The sequence below is a fragment of the Cygnus olor genome, chromosome 3 (assembly GCF_009769625.2).
Source record: "Cygnus olor isolate bCygOlo1 chromosome 3, bCygOlo1.pri.v2, whole genome shotgun sequence".
Lineage (NCBI taxonomy): Eukaryota > Metazoa > Chordata > Aves > Anseriformes > Anatidae > Cygnus > Cygnus olor.
Window position 1 is genome coordinate 68,608,609 of NC_049171.1, and position 17,604 is coordinate 68,626,212.

At 37.8% G+C, this 17,604-nt stretch overlaps 1 protein-coding gene across 7 annotated transcripts in view; it reads right to left on the reverse strand.

The window, feature by feature from the left end:
- PLEKHG1 (pleckstrin homology and RhoGEF domain containing G1) overlaps positions 1 to 17,604 on the reverse strand; it is a 143,175-nt gene that overhangs the window by 74,047 nt on the left and 51,524 nt on the right. The window contains exon 1 of one of the 7 annotated variants that reach the window (XM_040550564.1): positions 10,503 to 10,520. The exons of 5 other annotated variants lie outside the window; for them this stretch is intronic. The gene's annotated coding sequence lies outside the window, so the exon portion shown is untranslated. Of the gene's footprint in view, positions 1 to 2,999; positions 3,256 to 10,502; positions 10,521 to 17,604 lie in introns of those variants that run through there. One more of the 7 variants, XM_040550571.1, reaches the window with a different exon arrangement.

The window sequence follows — 17,604 nt, forward strand, 5'->3', positions numbered from 1 at the left end:
CTGACAATCTCAACTCTCCAGATCACAAGAGAGAGGCATTACTGAACCAATTATCTGGTGTTGATTTAAAATGGAAATAAAGGAGGGGATGAATTTAATCTAGCAAAAAGTAAGCAGCTGCATGAAGGAATACTTTTCAATCTGTGAAAACTGGATGATGTCTAAGTAGGATGAAAAAATCTTAATGGATAGTTTAGTATGTACATTTTAAATACAAAGCAAAATGCTTTATATTAAATACTCTATTTAAGTAAGCATTATTAAAAGAGTATTAGAAATAAATCATTTAATGGAATAAAGGTTATTCAGCAAGGACCACAGACATTTTTAAGCCTCATATTTATTATGCAGGTTGTATCAAATCTGTAATACTCCTAAATATTTGATACTTTGCTTTTAACATTTGCCTTGTGTGAAGGATGCAATATAATCTGTATTTCCCCTCCTCCCCATCCCTCCACTTGCACCCTTTAAACCCAAATAAGACTAACGAGGTAAGCTACCTTTCCTGTCTGAGTGGGGAAAAAGCATTTCCTAAGACCCCTCTTTTACTTCTTTCCTCCCCATCCTCCAGTAAGAGAAATCAAAGGTCAGCAAGCATTCAGTGCAGTAGAAAGCACCAGGATTTAAAAATAAATGAATTAGAAAAGCTATAAAGGATTATAACTGGACATGTACTATCTAGACCATTCTTCAACCCAGACACGGTTGTAGAAATACGCTAGGTACCCTGACATTGCTAGCAAACATGATTCAAGTACATTTATAAACACTATGAAAACAATCACACACAGGTAGCATCCCTCCTCGGATATTTACTTGTCATTCAGGAGATTAACCCATGAAGAAAATGATCATATAATGCATTTACCACCTGCTTTTTTTTTCTCTCCCTACTTTAAAAGGCACAGAAATAGTATCTTTTTAAAAGGTTTTTAAATAATCTAAGTATTTTCTTACTCTTTTACATAGGCCACAATGAAATATTTATCTGTTTTATATGCTAGTCAAAACCCTTGCAAGAGGATTAAATGCTAATATGAAGATATCATAGACAGTGAGAAAAATATATTTAGGTTCTTTATTTTCAAGCCAGTTTGGTCTCAACACTGCCTCACAGCTACTCTAAATCCACTTTAAGCCCACCCGTGGGTTTACTTCTCTCCCTCTCACCCTGAACACCTAACCCCAACCCCTCTTTTCACAACAGCACCCATCCTCCTGTGGCCACACAGCTCAGTGCTCACCAGCAGCAGACCTCTGCTCAAGCTGTAACTGCACGAATACCCTCACGAGAAGGAGGGATGAGGCAAGAGCACGTGGCCCAGAGGCTCCCAGAGGAACAGGACTGTCCCCTCTGTCACCACACCAAAGTGTCTGGAAGTGCTTGGGAGAATTAAGATAGCTGCACTCTGGAGCTACACAAGCTGTCCCAGGTTCAAAACGCCTGATCCCTTACCTGTCATGGTACCTTTGGGGGATGTTGTGGGTTATTAAAAACCATGAAGAAAAAAGAATTTCATAGAAGAGAGACCTACCTCACACTTCCACCCCCTCTACTCCCGACCACATCCTCTAGTACACTTAAATGTACACTTCGCTCCAGGCGCCCACAGTCACAGGGATTTAGGCAGAACTGTGAGATCTAATAACACGGGTGCACAGACGCATGCACACACAACACATTAATTTCTGGCTAGACATCCCTTCCCACCAGCTGATTCAAACAAAACTGACTTGCAGTAAACCTCTGACTTCAGAGGTAAAGTTTGGAAATGTTCATCTCCTGTTAGAGCTGGTTCATTTGAGCAGTGTTAAATGCATCCTCTTCCTTTCTTCCCACTTTCTTCCACAAAAAGAAGTGCAATCTCACTGCAATTCATCTTCTGTAGAGTGCTTATATGGGCACCAGGACATACAAGTAACTTACTTTGAATCATAGGAGGATAAGTGTATTATATTTCTATTTTCCTGAAAACCTGCAAGTTAAAGGGAAAAAGCTTCTGAGCTTTTAGAAAAATTAATAACTTTTTTTTTCCCCTATAGATAGCAATTTCTAGAGAAAACAAATCTAAAAGAAATTAGAGTGGTACTTGAGACCATGATCTGCCAGATCTTTGACTAAAGAAGACTACTTATGCTCTCACATGCCCCCGTGCAAAACACTTCCACTAATTAATCACTAGCAATACAACATTAAAAGATGAAGGCATTACACTGAAACAAAATCAAGCATACTTTGCACTTATGGTTTCTGTGAAAATTCAGCATAAAGCACATCTGAAACACCCAGATGTGCAGTTTGTCTCTGTATCTTTCTCTTTTTCTTTCAAGATTTCAAGAGAAATGGCAAATGAAATGCCCAGCAGTAATATAGTTAACGTCGTAACATAGCTTTAATTCTTGTACAGCTCTGCCAATCCATACAATATGCAATTATGACAATGACCAAAACAACCCCACAGCAGTTCAGACTTGCCACTTAGGTGGTGAATTAAAGGATTTTGTAACATCACTGAGAAGACAGAAGTACACACACTCAGACAAACAAGCTGCAATGGCCAAAGAGACTGATCATGGCAGCTGTGCTGCACTCAATGACCAAGTTAGGAAAAACCCTCCACAGAGAACTTTTGGCATAAAAATACAGGATATTGCTATTAGTTGTTTTTCTTGCTACTTAGTTCTTGGAAATTAAAATTACCTTAGAAATTAAATGATGTACCACAGTATGCTTCCTATCTTAAATTACTCAACAATCATTAAGTGCTTTCTGTACTGCACTTACGTAGTTGGCCAGTAACAAAGACAACAACCCAAAAAAATGCCACATAAATTTTTACAAAACTGTATTATCGGATTTTTAAGGTTTTTGATTTATTTTTTTTTAAACAAAAGATGCTCTGTTTTTAGGGTCTACTACAAACAGTTCCTTCCTTTCAGAGGATGCAGGCAAAAGCAAGAAAGATGGAAAAGGTAAAAGAGAAGGAAACACTTACCCAAAACCTCATCCTACAGCACATGCAGATTCATTTTCACTGAAGGCACAACTCCATATACACTGTGTATCACACTTAACCCAACAAATAAATATAATTTCCAGCAGTTAATTAGTTACCGCTGTTTTCAAACACTCTAGGAGCGCAGCTGTCCAGAAACACGTCTGCAGAGCAAGCCCCCCCGGGAGTACTTCTGCACTTGTGAAGCAGTGTAACTGGTAACTCTCTTGGAGACGTTCAGCACAAGATTAGCAAGTGGCTAAGAGCCACCCTCTCATTCCAATTTTAAAACCGCAGTTTTGATACCACAGCTGGACACCTGCCATCACTGCAGGCCTCAAAGAGGAATAAGGTTTTAACTTTCGGGAAAATTCTTTTTCCATGTCTGCTGCTCTGCAGCCTCCTCAGGCAGTTCAGGGTGCCGAGTATTTATTCCACGGCCAGTTTTGCACTCCAGTTCCAGAAAGCTGTAGACATACCAAGCGGTATCTTTTGATTATTTAAATTTGGGAATCCTCCAGAATTTCTTTCCATAAGCTGTCCGGGAAATGCTGCTTGGCAAATTATTTGCACTATGGCTAAGACTTAAGCTCCCTTTACAGACTGCATGACAGACTGATGAAAAAGATTTTCCTAAAATAGTAGCATCCCCCCCCGCCCATGCACACACAGCATCACTAACCTGCACTGAAATAATCTTGTCAAGTGTTACAGGATGAAAAGTTTGGTTTTTTTTCCAGCAAAAGATCAAATGTATTAGTTGGACACTAAGCAAACTATGAAAATTTAAGAACAGCAACAAGAAAAAACAAACAACAATTCTTCTTCAGTGCACACATATATTTACATATTCGACATCTCCTTTTTTCTCTCTTCTAGAGACACAGTTAAGTTAGTGAAGTTACCAAGTAGCACCAAAGCCACAGAAACCACATACAGGCACATCTCTCTAGTAAAAACAGTAAAATATACCAGCCTAACTTCTTTCCCAAAATTATATATGAATGCTACATTTTCACTTCTTCCAACACAGTTATGGGGTGTTGTTTTCTGGTTTCTTGCTTCTTATTATTTTAAAAGAACTATTTTTCCAAAACCAAAGCTGAAAGCTTGAAAGTCTTTAGAAAGAGAAGCAATGAGAACAAAAGAAAGAAAACATTACTGATGTGCAACTACACAAACAAGAAAATCTTTCTTTTTTCTAAGGCTATTTTGAACAAAAGCATCCTTTTGAACATAAGCCACACTTAAATATAAGCCTCAGTCTGCAGCAAAGAATTAACTCTGTAACTAATGTGAGATATAAACTAACCAAGGAAATCAAGAGAGACTCTTAAGATAAGGTGAGCAGAAATCCCGAAGGTAGATAAAACTCACTGCTAGCAAAGGCAAACTCACGCTTTTTGCAACGTATTAGTTTCACATACAAATAATGCTATTTGATAAGCCAATGGTAAGGACAGAGACCCATGCATTATAAGGAGCCAGCCACTGACAATTGCTGTATGCACAATAATAACCAACATTGACTTTTCCATCAAATAGAAATAAAACTACAAAATGTTCAAGAGTTTTGGTCCTAAAAGTATAAATCAGATATTCAATGGGCGTGGCACATCAGATGATGTATTTAACACATCCTTTAAAACACTTCATACTGGCTGCTATCACTGATCATGTTCACTATGGCTTATATTATTGGTAGTGCAATACACATCTGTATAAAGTATTCATTAAGAGTCAAAATGTTCACTGAAATTGTCCTAGCATTAAAAGATAAATTGTAGCTGTATTGGAGGGCAGTATGTATGAATTACAGCTACAATTTATTGCTCTATACATGTTTGTCAAACAGTAGACGTGTCATTCCATGCATGCCAAACAGTAAATTTAAAAGAAGACTCCTGGAAAATACAGTGAACTAACTTCAGCAGTTCTGAACATCACCAGCTACACGCTTCCCTGCACTTATTAAAACACACCACACAAACCTAAATAAAACACTTTGGTGGATAGGGTTGGGAGGCAGCACCTTATTTAAGTTCCAAGGAAACTACCTATCCCTGTTTTCATGCATTATGACCAAAGTTTGCAATAAGAAATTTGCAAGTGGCAAAAGACTAATTAACATAGGTTTTCCATTAATTCTTGTTAAACTTCAAAGCTGTGTGAATTAAAGATGAAATAAATTTACTCCCAAGAAATGGTATTAAAGTATGGAGGGAGCCAGGGTCCCTAGACAGATAATGGTAATTACATCTTCAGATATGCTTTACAAAGCTCAATTTTAAAAAGAAATAATTGACCAATCCTGAAATTTAATTAGTACTGACAGGTCTGCACCAGCGGGAAGTTTCACAATTTCAAATATCATACAAATAATTGAAGGTTTTAGGGTTGGATAATGGGGAAAGGAGGTGTGATGGCAAAGGGGTAGGAACAAAGGAAGCAGCTTGTTTCTCACTGCCATCACAGCAACTTAATTTATTTTTAACTTCTCAGTTCTACACCTGATTTTGATTAAAAAAAAAAAGGGAAATGAACTTGACCTAGTGCTAACAGTCATAGTCACTGTACAGACACACAGAAAACTAATTTAATCATCTTCCAGCTCTCTCCCTCAGGCAGCACTAAGCACAGGGGCCATATCTTCTTGAGCCCAATTTCACACGTAAATACGTGGTTTGTGTTCTCAGCTCCTTCCTGGGAGGCCAGGAGCACATTTGTTCCTTTTGTGACCTGCACCCAAGTATTTGGAGATTTTATATCACACTTGTCCAAAAAGGAGTTATTTGAGGTATGTCAGGACCCTTTCTAATATGCCTGAAAATTTTGGAGGAGGGAGGCTTTGAATTTCAGCTGTGTGTATCAAAAAAGAAACTACCTCTGTCAGGTAACCATTAGGCCTGACCCAGATCTGAGTTTCACCTATTTTTAACAACCTTTGATTTGGCCACTGTGTTCAAATATCGATAACAGCCCCAATTCAAACAGCAATGGCTGCTTTTATCTTTATCACAGATGCTTAGCTTTGTTCCTGTAAGCAAAGAATGAAGGTCAGAGCAATTGTACCCTTCTTCTTCAGCACAGTTCCTCACAACTATCAAACATATCCTATACACATCTACTTAGAAGTTGCATGTCCATTAACTCATTACTTCACTAACAATACTCTTTTTTTTAAGTTAAAATCCTTCCATTACAATTACAGAGCACAGACGCTATACTTGCCTAGACCACAGTTATATCCTAGCTTTGTTGTGGATGGTATTATCCTACACAGTGTTTTTTTTGTTTGTTTGTTTGTTTTGTTTTAAGTAGATAGTTTTACAGAGTAATGTTGCAGCAAAAAGTAAAATTGCAATTTGGGATTCCCCCAAATAAATTGAAAGACCAGAAACCAACATATTAAAGGTAGCACCAATATCCATACTGAGGAGAAGACCGATCCAGTCATGCAACTACCCCAGTGGGCAGCTACAACACACAGGTACAAACGGAGCAGCAAGATGGCCACCATTTCATCAGGCTAATGTACAGAGAAGCTTGCTGATTTTGTAAAGAAACTGGCAAATAATTAGCTTTAAGCATTTATTTAAAAAGAATAATCACTTTTCTTCTAGTTAATCATGCATTTTTGCATTTTTCATGGATCATGTTAATCACACACTGTTTATATTATACAAACTAAAGGAGTGGAAACGAACAGAAACTGCTGTAGATATATCCTTATAAACTACATCTTTCAAATTTGAGGTTAAGAACTAATTCTGACTACTGATAATGCTATAAAATAAAACACATTCCCTGACTTCCTCATAGCTTTTCTCTGCCAAAACTAATTAAGAGCACTGTACCTTTTGGGAGGGATGAGGAAGGGAGGGAATGCTTGATAAGGTTATGACCCTTTTTCTGATAAAAAACAAAGATCTCTGACTCCATTCCACAAGAGACTGGATACCAAGAATTGCTATGTTTCTGATTTTCCCCTGGAGTTTGTTCATTTTTCTCTTTTCATGTCTTCCGGCAGGGTCAGCATTAAATTCAGAACTGTTACATTCAAAAAATAAAAATAAAAAAATAGTTGGCCTCTTAAGGTCAGAGCAAGTCTTTTGGTGAAGTTTCCCTTTTGATCTAAACAAGCCCACCCTGAATGCTGAGTTATATGCCTCTGAGCAGGCATATTCTCTATTGCCATTACATGTTAAACTCATGGCAGAAACAACATTCTTGCGCTTGCTTTTACTGGGTTTAAAGCCACATTTGACTTGCACTCTTCTGCCAGCCAGAGCCTGGGCAATCACAGTCAGTTAAAACATCCAAGGTCTTGACAGCTGACTGATGTGTTGTCATGTGTAGCTAACCCTTGGAATGAATGCAACTACTAGGGTCTACATTATGAGGATAGCAAAGAAGCTTAAAGAAAAGTTTACCCCTAATCCTCCTCACACAAATACATGCCATAGTTTAAAATGAGCTGAACTAACAGATTGGATCAGATCATCTCTCTTTCTCCACACACACTTAAGTGTGCGTGAATACTTTCTTGAGCCTCTTCAGGCTCTGGTCAAGACAACTATTATCCGTAAGAAAAACTTCATGGTTATTCTTCTTTCTACTTGTACACTCGTATTGTCTCATGCATCAGGGATAAATTTGCCTGAACAACCTCCACCATAAGATGACCACTTGTAAAATATCCTTAATACATGTTATAAGGGTTTGGTCTGGGGCATTGGTTTTCCCAGTTTCCTTGCATGGCGCTGGGAATGACTGAATTTCCAGCTATGGCAATGGGAGTCAGAGAAAGGGGTGTGCTACAAAATTTATAGGAAAATGCCACCTCTGAAATCTAGGGGAAGGGGAGAGAATTTCTGTGTGTTCGGGTCACTGAGACAAGAGTTTGTAAGACATCATGACCACATGCAACATCACGACCACACAGATCTCCAAATCCACAGAACCTTCCATGGATGCCTCTGGCATTGTCTTCCCAGGGTCTTCACTCTCTCTCCACCACTTTACTGCAAACTTCACATTTGCACTTCGGCTCCCAACTTTCTTTTCTTTAAACTGATGACCAGGACAAAGATTCTTTTTTAGCTTGAGGAGTAGACCTCAGCAGAACAGTGGACAGAGTTTGTCAGGGGTATTTCAGTTACACTGGTCCAATGCACAAGCTTTAAAACTCACAATACAGAGAGAAGAAAGCAGTAACTTTTGACATTCCTTTTCTCCTCCTATGACATGATACTCTCAAGTGCAATCATATACTATTATAAAACCAGAAACCTGAGAAATAGAATATATTGTGGGTTTTTTTTGTTGGGTTTTTTTTTTTTTTTTTTTTTTTTTTTTTACAGATTTTCTTTTTCAGCCAACTCTATCAGGATTCTCTAGGATTACCTTTATTCTTGTAATCTGAAAGAACATTTTACAATGGGGCTAAGCATTTACCAAAAACAAAATAAAATGATACCTTTTTATGCCAAGAGAGTAAAGCTGAGTTGGTTCCATCATCATAAGACAGAAGAAACAGGCTACTGTTTTGTTCAAGCTGAACTGGAGAATACACTGTGATCTCAGCTTGCTTTAGAGGAAAAAATCTACCTGCCCACTACGATTTCACACTGAGATTGCTATCACAAATTAGCTATTGTGGTTTAACAATTCCCTTCTTTTTAGCACTGAAAACATAGCCCTGGACATTTGATTAACAAATTCAGTCCTCCCATGCATAAATACAAGAAAAGATTCTTTTTTTTTTTTTTTTTTTAAATGGTACAGCAGAGGGTAATAAACCACGTCAGGAATAAGCACAACATTAGCATTCTTTCTGAGGTTAATCACAGGCACCCAGTCTGCCATCAGTGAGAAGAAACTTGTATTAACATATATTAACAACTTGATTACCTGCAACCTCACTTTTTACCTGACAGACTGTTCACTTCCCATTGATATTGCAAGGTTGCAAAAAGGCATTTCAAGGGAAATTCCAAAGCTCAACACAAATAAAGGATTAGTTAGTGGATACTGCTTTCAAGATAAGGAGGTACACCAGCAATAAAGGTATCTGAACTAATTAAGCCCTTCTAACCACAGAATGTTGACTCTGTATGAAAATTAGCTTCAAATGCTTTCAATGCAATTGCTAGCTACAGAACAGACAACAGAAGTACTACGTATTTGCACAAAGTGAGATGCAAACAGAATGACGAAAAACCTTGCCTGAGTTTGAAACTGTTTGATTTCAGTATTAAGTTTCTCAGTTATGAATGAATGATGAAACAATGATAGCCAGACAGAACATGCTCGAGTAAGCAAAAAATTTTAAACAGAATTATATCAACCACTGAGCAAATACTGCTAGGAAAAAAAAAAAAAAAAAGAAATCCACTGAGAATACACCTTAAAATCAGAGCTGCTGTTTTCACTGCTTCAGACAGAAAAGAGTACAGCTTTAGAAAGCACAAATTATAATAACAGGTTTTATTTAATTATCGTTGTACGGAGGATAAGCTAAACTGTGCACTGCATTGTATACACAGACAAAAAAAAATACCAAAGAAGTGGTATATACAATCCTAGGACTTTGAGAAGTAGCACTTTTTCATGAAAAACCCACTTATTTGCAGCGTACAAATGCACTCCTCTATGTCACTTCTCAACCCTTGAAGTAAGGTCAGGGTCTCTTTTCTTCCACCCTTTATGGATGCATTTTCAAAGTAAATACCCAGGAATATATATAAAACACATATATATTTCCCTCATATATATATATATGTATATCTCGAGTACTGCGTTCAGTTTTGGGCCCCTCGCTACAAGAAGGACATGGAGGTGCTCGAGAGAGTCCAGAGAAGGGCAATGAAGCTGGTGTGGGGTCTGGAGAACAAGTCTTACAAGGAGCGGCTGAGGGAGCTGGGGTTGTTTAGCCTGGAGAAGAGGAGGCTCAGGGGAGACCTCATCACTCTCTATAGGTACCTTAAAGGAGGCTGTAGAGAGGTGGGGGTTGGTCTATTCTCCCACGTGCCTGGTGACAGGACGAGGGGGAATGGGCTCAAGTTGCGCCAGGGGAGGTTTAGGTTGGATATTAGGAAGAACTTCTTTACTGAAAGGGTTGTTAGGCATTGGAATGGGCTGCCCAGGGAAGTGGTTGAGTTGCCATCCCTGGAGGTCTTTAAGAGACGTTTAGATGTAGCCCTTAGTGATATGGTTTAGTGGAGGTCTTGTTAGTGTTAGGACAGAGGTTGGACTAGATGATCTTGGAGGTCTCTTCCAACCTTGATGATTCTGTGATATATATATATGTATATATATGTATATATATGTATATATATGTGTATATATGTGTATATATGTGTATATATGTGTATATATATTTCCCCCCTTGATGTATGACTGCTCCAAACTGGGACAGTTTAATCTGTCAATAAAATGCTACTTGCCTTTCTTCTACAAATGATACTGAAGCCTCAGTTTTCTGTCCTACTCAGAACTTACTTTCCAGCTGCAAATAAACACTTCCTTTAACAATAGTAGCAGTAGTCATTAAAGAGCCTTGTGGCAGTGAAGAGACACTACTCTGTAAAGACATGATTGACAGAAGCTTCTTTTTTTGCTTCAGGATAAGATCTGGCAAGCAAGGAAGAGAAAGGAGGTAGGCACAATGAAACATTAAGTACTGAATGGAAAAAATAATAAAATGAGGAAATTCCCCCAAGATAATTTAACATTCCTCCTTATGGGTTGCCTATAATACAGTCAAGTTCCTATCAGGATCCTTAGGCAAGTCAGAGACTTGTTTAAGTATTACAGGCGAGGAAGTACGCACACGCAGATTTCAAAGCCTAGCCCTTAAGCCAATGAAAACATCACTTTTGCTCCGCAGGCCGTGCGTGTGGTTCCGTGTACAGCTATCATTTACATCCTTATGCAACACAGCCTTAGAAGTATCACATTGTCCTGGCTGGAAGAGGAACAACCCCTCATTTACTTCAGAGGTGAAGCATGTTTTTATTGCTTGATTCCATAAGCTCCATTACTCCATCGGCACAGAGTTAATGAAATAGAGAGGGAGAATGAACTAAATTCACTTCTTAAATGCACACAAGGCAGAACACTTTACTCAGCTCTGAATTAATCTTGAATTCAGCCTCCGCATTGATAAGTGCTGGGCAAATCCACTGCACTGAATATGGTTTTCCCTGCGTAATGTTTATAACTGACATGGATGATTAACAGCAAAGCTCCACAGCAAGTTGGCTCTGGGATGGCTAAGCACTTTGTATTAAAAACAATAATAAAAAAAAAAAAACTTTCCTGCTGAATTTGCTCCTGAAATATCATGAGAAAGCAAGCAAAGGTAGATGAATACCGAACTACAGTCCCTTTCTACCTGCTAAGATGAAACATGAAATCATACCCTTTCTCCTGCAATGTAAGAAAACAAACACAAGTGCCTAGCCTTGGGCATGTCAGCCTCTCTGAATCTATGCAACACTTCAATCACTTAAGCCTATGCACTTGTTTAAATGCATTGTTCTGATAAATTTGCAGTACTGAGTCAAAATATGCTGGTTTCTCTTGCAATAAGCACTTTAAGATTGTTTTATATATACTAGTGCTAGAATCACTTTTATTAGCAGCACAGCTTACAGGAAGCATTTCAGAACTTTCCTCATTTTTTAAGCAGAGAAATGGCATATCCAGTATAAAAGTTTCCTGGACATTACACTGCACATCTCACTCGAACACAAAGTGTTGCTCTAACGTCTCAGAGCATCTTCAAATACATTGAATGAGCTTCAGCAGACTACTCTGTGCTACCAGTCATAATCATATTGCAGCACAAGGACACAGCACGGTGATATTAAGGTGTTGTGCCAGTCATACAACAGGGCAGTTGTCTTTACAAGCCCAAAACGAGCCCATGAGCCTCCTGGTGTGACTCAGCACCAACTCAGAGGTCTCCTCGCACACGCGGGTACCTCTGCAAAATCCAGCTGTGCTGCTGGAGCCTCTCACCGGATACAGGAAGAGGGAAACACAGTATGTAATAATGCAAGTACTATAAAGGATTTTCAGCTGGGCCCCAGTCTTAACCAAATGCATGCAGTAATATCTTCCTTCCTCCACACAAAGCACCTTGAAAGTCAGTCTTCTACGCAGTCCTGGAAAATCGTGTAAACAAACTGGAAATAGAACAGGGTCTACGTAAGCGTACAAAGATGACTGCTTTCAACCAGCTCACAGATTGCTTAACCATCCCATGGCTACTTAAGACAAAAGCCTAAGTTCTTAATGACTAATTTGGAGATTAGGCCTTGGGTAAGGAGTGGCAGAGTTCAACAATGGTGGCCGCAGGGACTTGGACAGACTGCTGGCCAACTGAGTGTGACCCAAAGACAACAAGTAGATTTTTGGTGTGTATTTGCCTCAGGACACAGTTTCTTCAGATTTTGTTGTGTTTTCAAAGCTAGTGGTTCACTGATCAGCCTAAATTACTCAGCTTACAGGACAAGGTATTAGTCTTTCAAAAGGGACATGTTTTAAGCAGAAAACTAAGAGTTAAAGGCAATTTCTTTAGCACTTTTAGCCAAAAGAGTGCATCAATTCTAGCTGCAGAACTAAACATAGTGGTAAATATACAGTGATTCACCAGCTTTATTTCAAGTGGCATTTCAAATACCCCTACATTTGGTGCACCAGACTATTTAACAGTATACTGCTTTCAGTATCCAGTATTAATACAGAGAAATCTTGGTGGTTTTAAATTACGATTTGGTATGCAACCTGAAATCACAAAAGAAAGTGTCAGATCCTTGCAGAAAAGCAAGATGTAGAGATGCCTCTATCATTTACAATGAATTGACTACATTTTAGTGGGGGGGGGGTGGGAACATGCAATAGAGGGGAGCAGGTGAAAAGATGTAAAGGGTTTAAATATCACAAATATTTAGTAAGAATAGCCTACTTGGAGAATCTGAATGAAGAAAAAGGAAACTTTTGGCAATGTAACTCATAATTAGGACTGAGTCCATAAACAAATTTATGAGCCATTATTTTAATATATCATAATTTAATGAGGAAGATTAACAGACATACTATGCAAAAACACACTTAGTATTTCTGCTTCTTCAAACTACTCATTTGTACATACACATTAAATCTATACAACTGTATAACTTTATGAAAGTGGTAGGGTTTTTGTTTGTTTGTTTTGACCGCTTTTGAAAATAAGTTCTCTTGTATGACTTTTAGGAATTCCTTCACTGATGACTTATGAGCCTGGCTTTCAAAGTTTCCACTCAGATAAACCCATTTCACTTTTGAATGAGCTTCATAATGTTTTCATACTAATAAAAAAAAAAGTTCTGGGCTCACACATAAGAACTGAAGACCTTTCCCATCTGTTTAGTAAGTAAGCTAGAATTATTTTCTTTGGAATACCCCCCCCCCCCCCCCCCCCCCCCAGTTTAAAGATCTGACCTCTTTATCAAGCTTTGATTGGTGTTTAGATTCATTGACATTCATACAGAAACACCTAAAACTCCTCCATTGCGTGGTTATTGATATTTTCAACACAACATATATGTAGAAAGGCAGGCAGATATCTATTTAAAGCAGAGACATCAGTATATTGTCCTCCTGCTCTACTGAAGCAATGCTTCTCAGCCATGAGGCACTTCTTTGGTGAGGCGAAGTAGAAAGGAAACCAGAAACACTGAAACCTGCTCTCCTTTCTAATGCTCGGCCAATCTGATTATCAGGGTTTTAAAGTACTCTGCCAAGGTACTGAGAAAAGACCTCAGGATAGTTAAAGACTAACAGCTACAACTTTGTGATTTAAAGAGACATTAAGTCATCAGGTTCAGCACTGTTTCCCCTAATTACAGGATCATTTCCTATCCGGCCATTCATAGTTCAGATTATAAATCTGCTAAAATACCTGTGATCATAGATGTCTGCTATATCAACAGCATCCGAAGTTCAAGGTAACAAACTGAGCTCAAAGTAGCTTTTATATATCTTGCTTTCCCTTAACCCCTTCAAACACCCTGAAAGATGGCTATTTAATATAAGATCTCATTTGCCTGTGAAGTGCAGAGAGGAAAAACAAAAAGAGATAAAGAAAGAGTGAAAAAAGTCCCTCCTCCCCCCCAACTCCCCTCAAAAAATCTGCATTTAAACATTTTATGTAATAGAGGCTTCTGTTATTTAGTAGTTTTGTGCAGTTTTATTTACCCTGCAACCTGAACTCCATTCAAAACCTTCAAAATCACTTCAGACCAGCTCAGAGCTTTAAATGAGTGATTGCTCCCTTTTTCTTACCTAAGATGAAAAAAAAAAGAAGTGCATTAATTACAAGGTACTGACTGACCTGGATTAGCCATTCTTCCATGTCAGCAGAAAGGAATTCCTAACATCTGCACCAACTAGGAGTACAGAATAGGCTGTTCCAAGTGGATTTCTTGTGGGAAATAAATAAAGTCAACTTTTGTTTTACTTGGGTGCCTAAGTCTAACAGTGTGTAATCTACTAATGAGACAGTAGCTTTCTTCTATAACCTTTCAAGTTATTTTAGGAACATGGCAGTATTTAACCCCGTCAAGTTTCTGCTTGTGCTGTTTAATTCCAAATTGTTACAAGACCAGTTTTCCCTTATTTACAAGTAATCCTAAACATCTTAATCAAGTGACAGTACGGAAATGATGATTACCTCAAGAGAAATCAGAGGGGAAGGATTCAAATACAGTCAAGTCCTAGCACTTACATTTCAAAAAGAACACTGAAAAATTGTGAAGAGTGCAAAATAAGGCATGAGAATGATTTACTGTCAGAAAGCCTACGTTATACCAAGAGACAAAAGGATCTTGATCTGTTCGACTTACACAGTCCATAAGTGCCTGTCTGAAGGTGACAACCTTCTCTTCAAAGCTTACTGTTGGAATCTAAATACACTGACATGTTCAGTCTAGAAAAATGACTGAATTGGTGATATAAGTAGGGGTAAATTGTCTTTATCATGCCTGATTCTCCAGCATAAGTTTGTGCTTTAAAAACTACATCTCCTTCTAAAGTATGATATAGTAGAAAAAAACCTTTGCAATTCACATTTTCATCTCCCAAGGACACATTACGCAGAAAATGGGCTTGAACAACTACTGCAGTCCTTGCAGTCTTTAGAAACTTCCAGTGATCTTTCCAATAGACAGAGATTTGGTATTTACTGTTCCCATCAGAAAGTCCACGTATCTTCCTGAGCTAAAACAGAACTCATTCTAAACCAAAAACTAAAATTAAAAAAAAAAAAGAAAAAAAACACCTTTCTGCCCATGCATCAAATCCAGGATGTGTTACTTTTATTGACAAAAAGAATCACTGCTGTGGACACCAAAAATCTAACACTGGGCTTTGAAGAAAAATCAATTAACATTTACAATCAAAACCATATAGAAAGAGCTTAGGTTTACTTAACATTTTAAGTTTTCACTTTATATAAGAAAAAGGTATCAAAAGTATTCATATAATCCCCTGCAAATATAAAATGCCTCATACGTAATGATTTTGCAGTTCTTTATAAACTCGGTTAAGATGAGGATGTCCCCTTCTGCAGGGGCATTACACGTGAAAGTTAGATTAAACGCTTTGAACCTAGACTTTACAAGATATTGTTGATTAAAAAAAAAGTTAGAAGGTGACAATATTCTGATAATAAATTAACAATGTTACTATACATGGTTGAGTAGAAATAGCATTTACCTGTTAAAAAATGTTCCACCTGAAATACACAGTAGCAGAATTTGACATTTAAGTGGAAAAGCTACTTCCATATACAGAACATATTGTAAGAAGAACAATATGCAATATATAAACTGAAATATCAATTTGTTGTGCTTCTCTACAGATTGTAAAAACAATTATAGGCTGAAATGTTTGAACTTGGATTTTGATATATCATTACTTAGTAACACACAAAGTCTGCAAAATACATCCAGACTTGAGGAAACTTGCCAGAATCTATGACAGCAGAAAAAGATTAGGCAGGGTCTAGCCTTGGTCAACAGCAGTACTTTCAGCTCTGCAAGACATGTTTGTTCATTTGTTTCCCTCTTCTGGTTTTCAATTCACATTCATTTCTAGAAGAATTACATAGGCTCAAACATGGAACCACCTGTATATCAGAACACCCTGTGTATCAGAGCTTAGAAATGTGTTTATTGACTTATGTCAAAGGCAACCCATGTTGTATCATTTATCCTCAAACTTAAAAGAAAAAAGTAAATAAGGCACAGAAGCAAAGGTAACATTTTTTTCCTTCTACATATTACCTTCAGTATGCTTTTTTACCCCTTCAAGCTTTTTCCTTGCCCCCCACCCTGTCCATGTTCTCTGTATTTTACATTAAAGATTTCCTGGTATGACATTATCAGTGTGTCCTTTCCAGTTCCTTTATTCACATTCAGAGAAGGGTGTGGGTAACTTATAAAAGTAGCTGTAAAGTAAATACACCTATAAACTCTGACAATTTTATAAAAGGACATTATTTGTCTGTATTTAGAAGCAACAACAATACAGTGACATTTTCCCACCATAGATAAGTGCAAGCCTGCTTCAGTTTTGGTATCAAAATGACTTCAGTCACAGCAATAACGCCATGGCTTTTAAATTCATAAACTTTTAAAAGCTTGTACACCAAGTTTTATTCTCATCAAAACTTTAAAAACTTAAATACAGGCTTGACATCTCCAAAGTGGAAGAGAAGAGAAAAATACAAAGTTAAAAAAAATAAATAAATCAACTTTTCATTTAAAAAGTATTTTCTCAAACACAGAAAATGCAAAATAGCTGAGTCAGGGCTCCCCATCAGGGCTTGTGGGGAAAAAAGAAGAAAAGACAAATCAGGAGGACAGTAGACATGAAGAATTTACCTGCTCTCTAAATGAAGTCTCGACCTCATCTTAAGTCTGTTCGTAAAAAGGAGCACACAACACACACTTAGAAATGTGTGGTGATTTTGGTCATTTTGGCTCACTCTTCCAGACCCCTCACTACACAGCCTCAGCTGAGGCCAAAGCTGTGTTAGATTTGCACAGCTGCTGTCCTCGGCAAGAAGAAGGTGGTGTGGCAGAAGACACGTGAACAAGCTTGTGCTGTTGGCATTGCTTTGTGCTCTAAATCTGAAGTCACGATCTGAAATGTATCCATGTTTCTGCACATGAATACACCTCTCCCTCATGAAGCAGAGCCTCCCTCATGAAACAGAACCTCCCTCAAAGCGTTATGACCATAATGATATTTCTGTTACAATTCTCTCATAAAACCACTGCAAAAAAAAAAAATAATTAAAAAATCCAAGACAGTAAGAAAGACACACAAAAAAAATAGCAAGCTTTAAAATAACATACTTTTCTTATAGGAGACTTGTTCATCTCTTTTAGGTATGGAAATATAATTGTCCTCCATTTAAACAGAAAAACAAGGTCATATCCCATTGTGCATGCATGATTATGTGTATATGTGACAGTAAGTATCAGACACAGCTGCACATTGTCTGCCTGAAAGGTGACAAAATGGACTGGAGCTGTTGTATTAATAATGC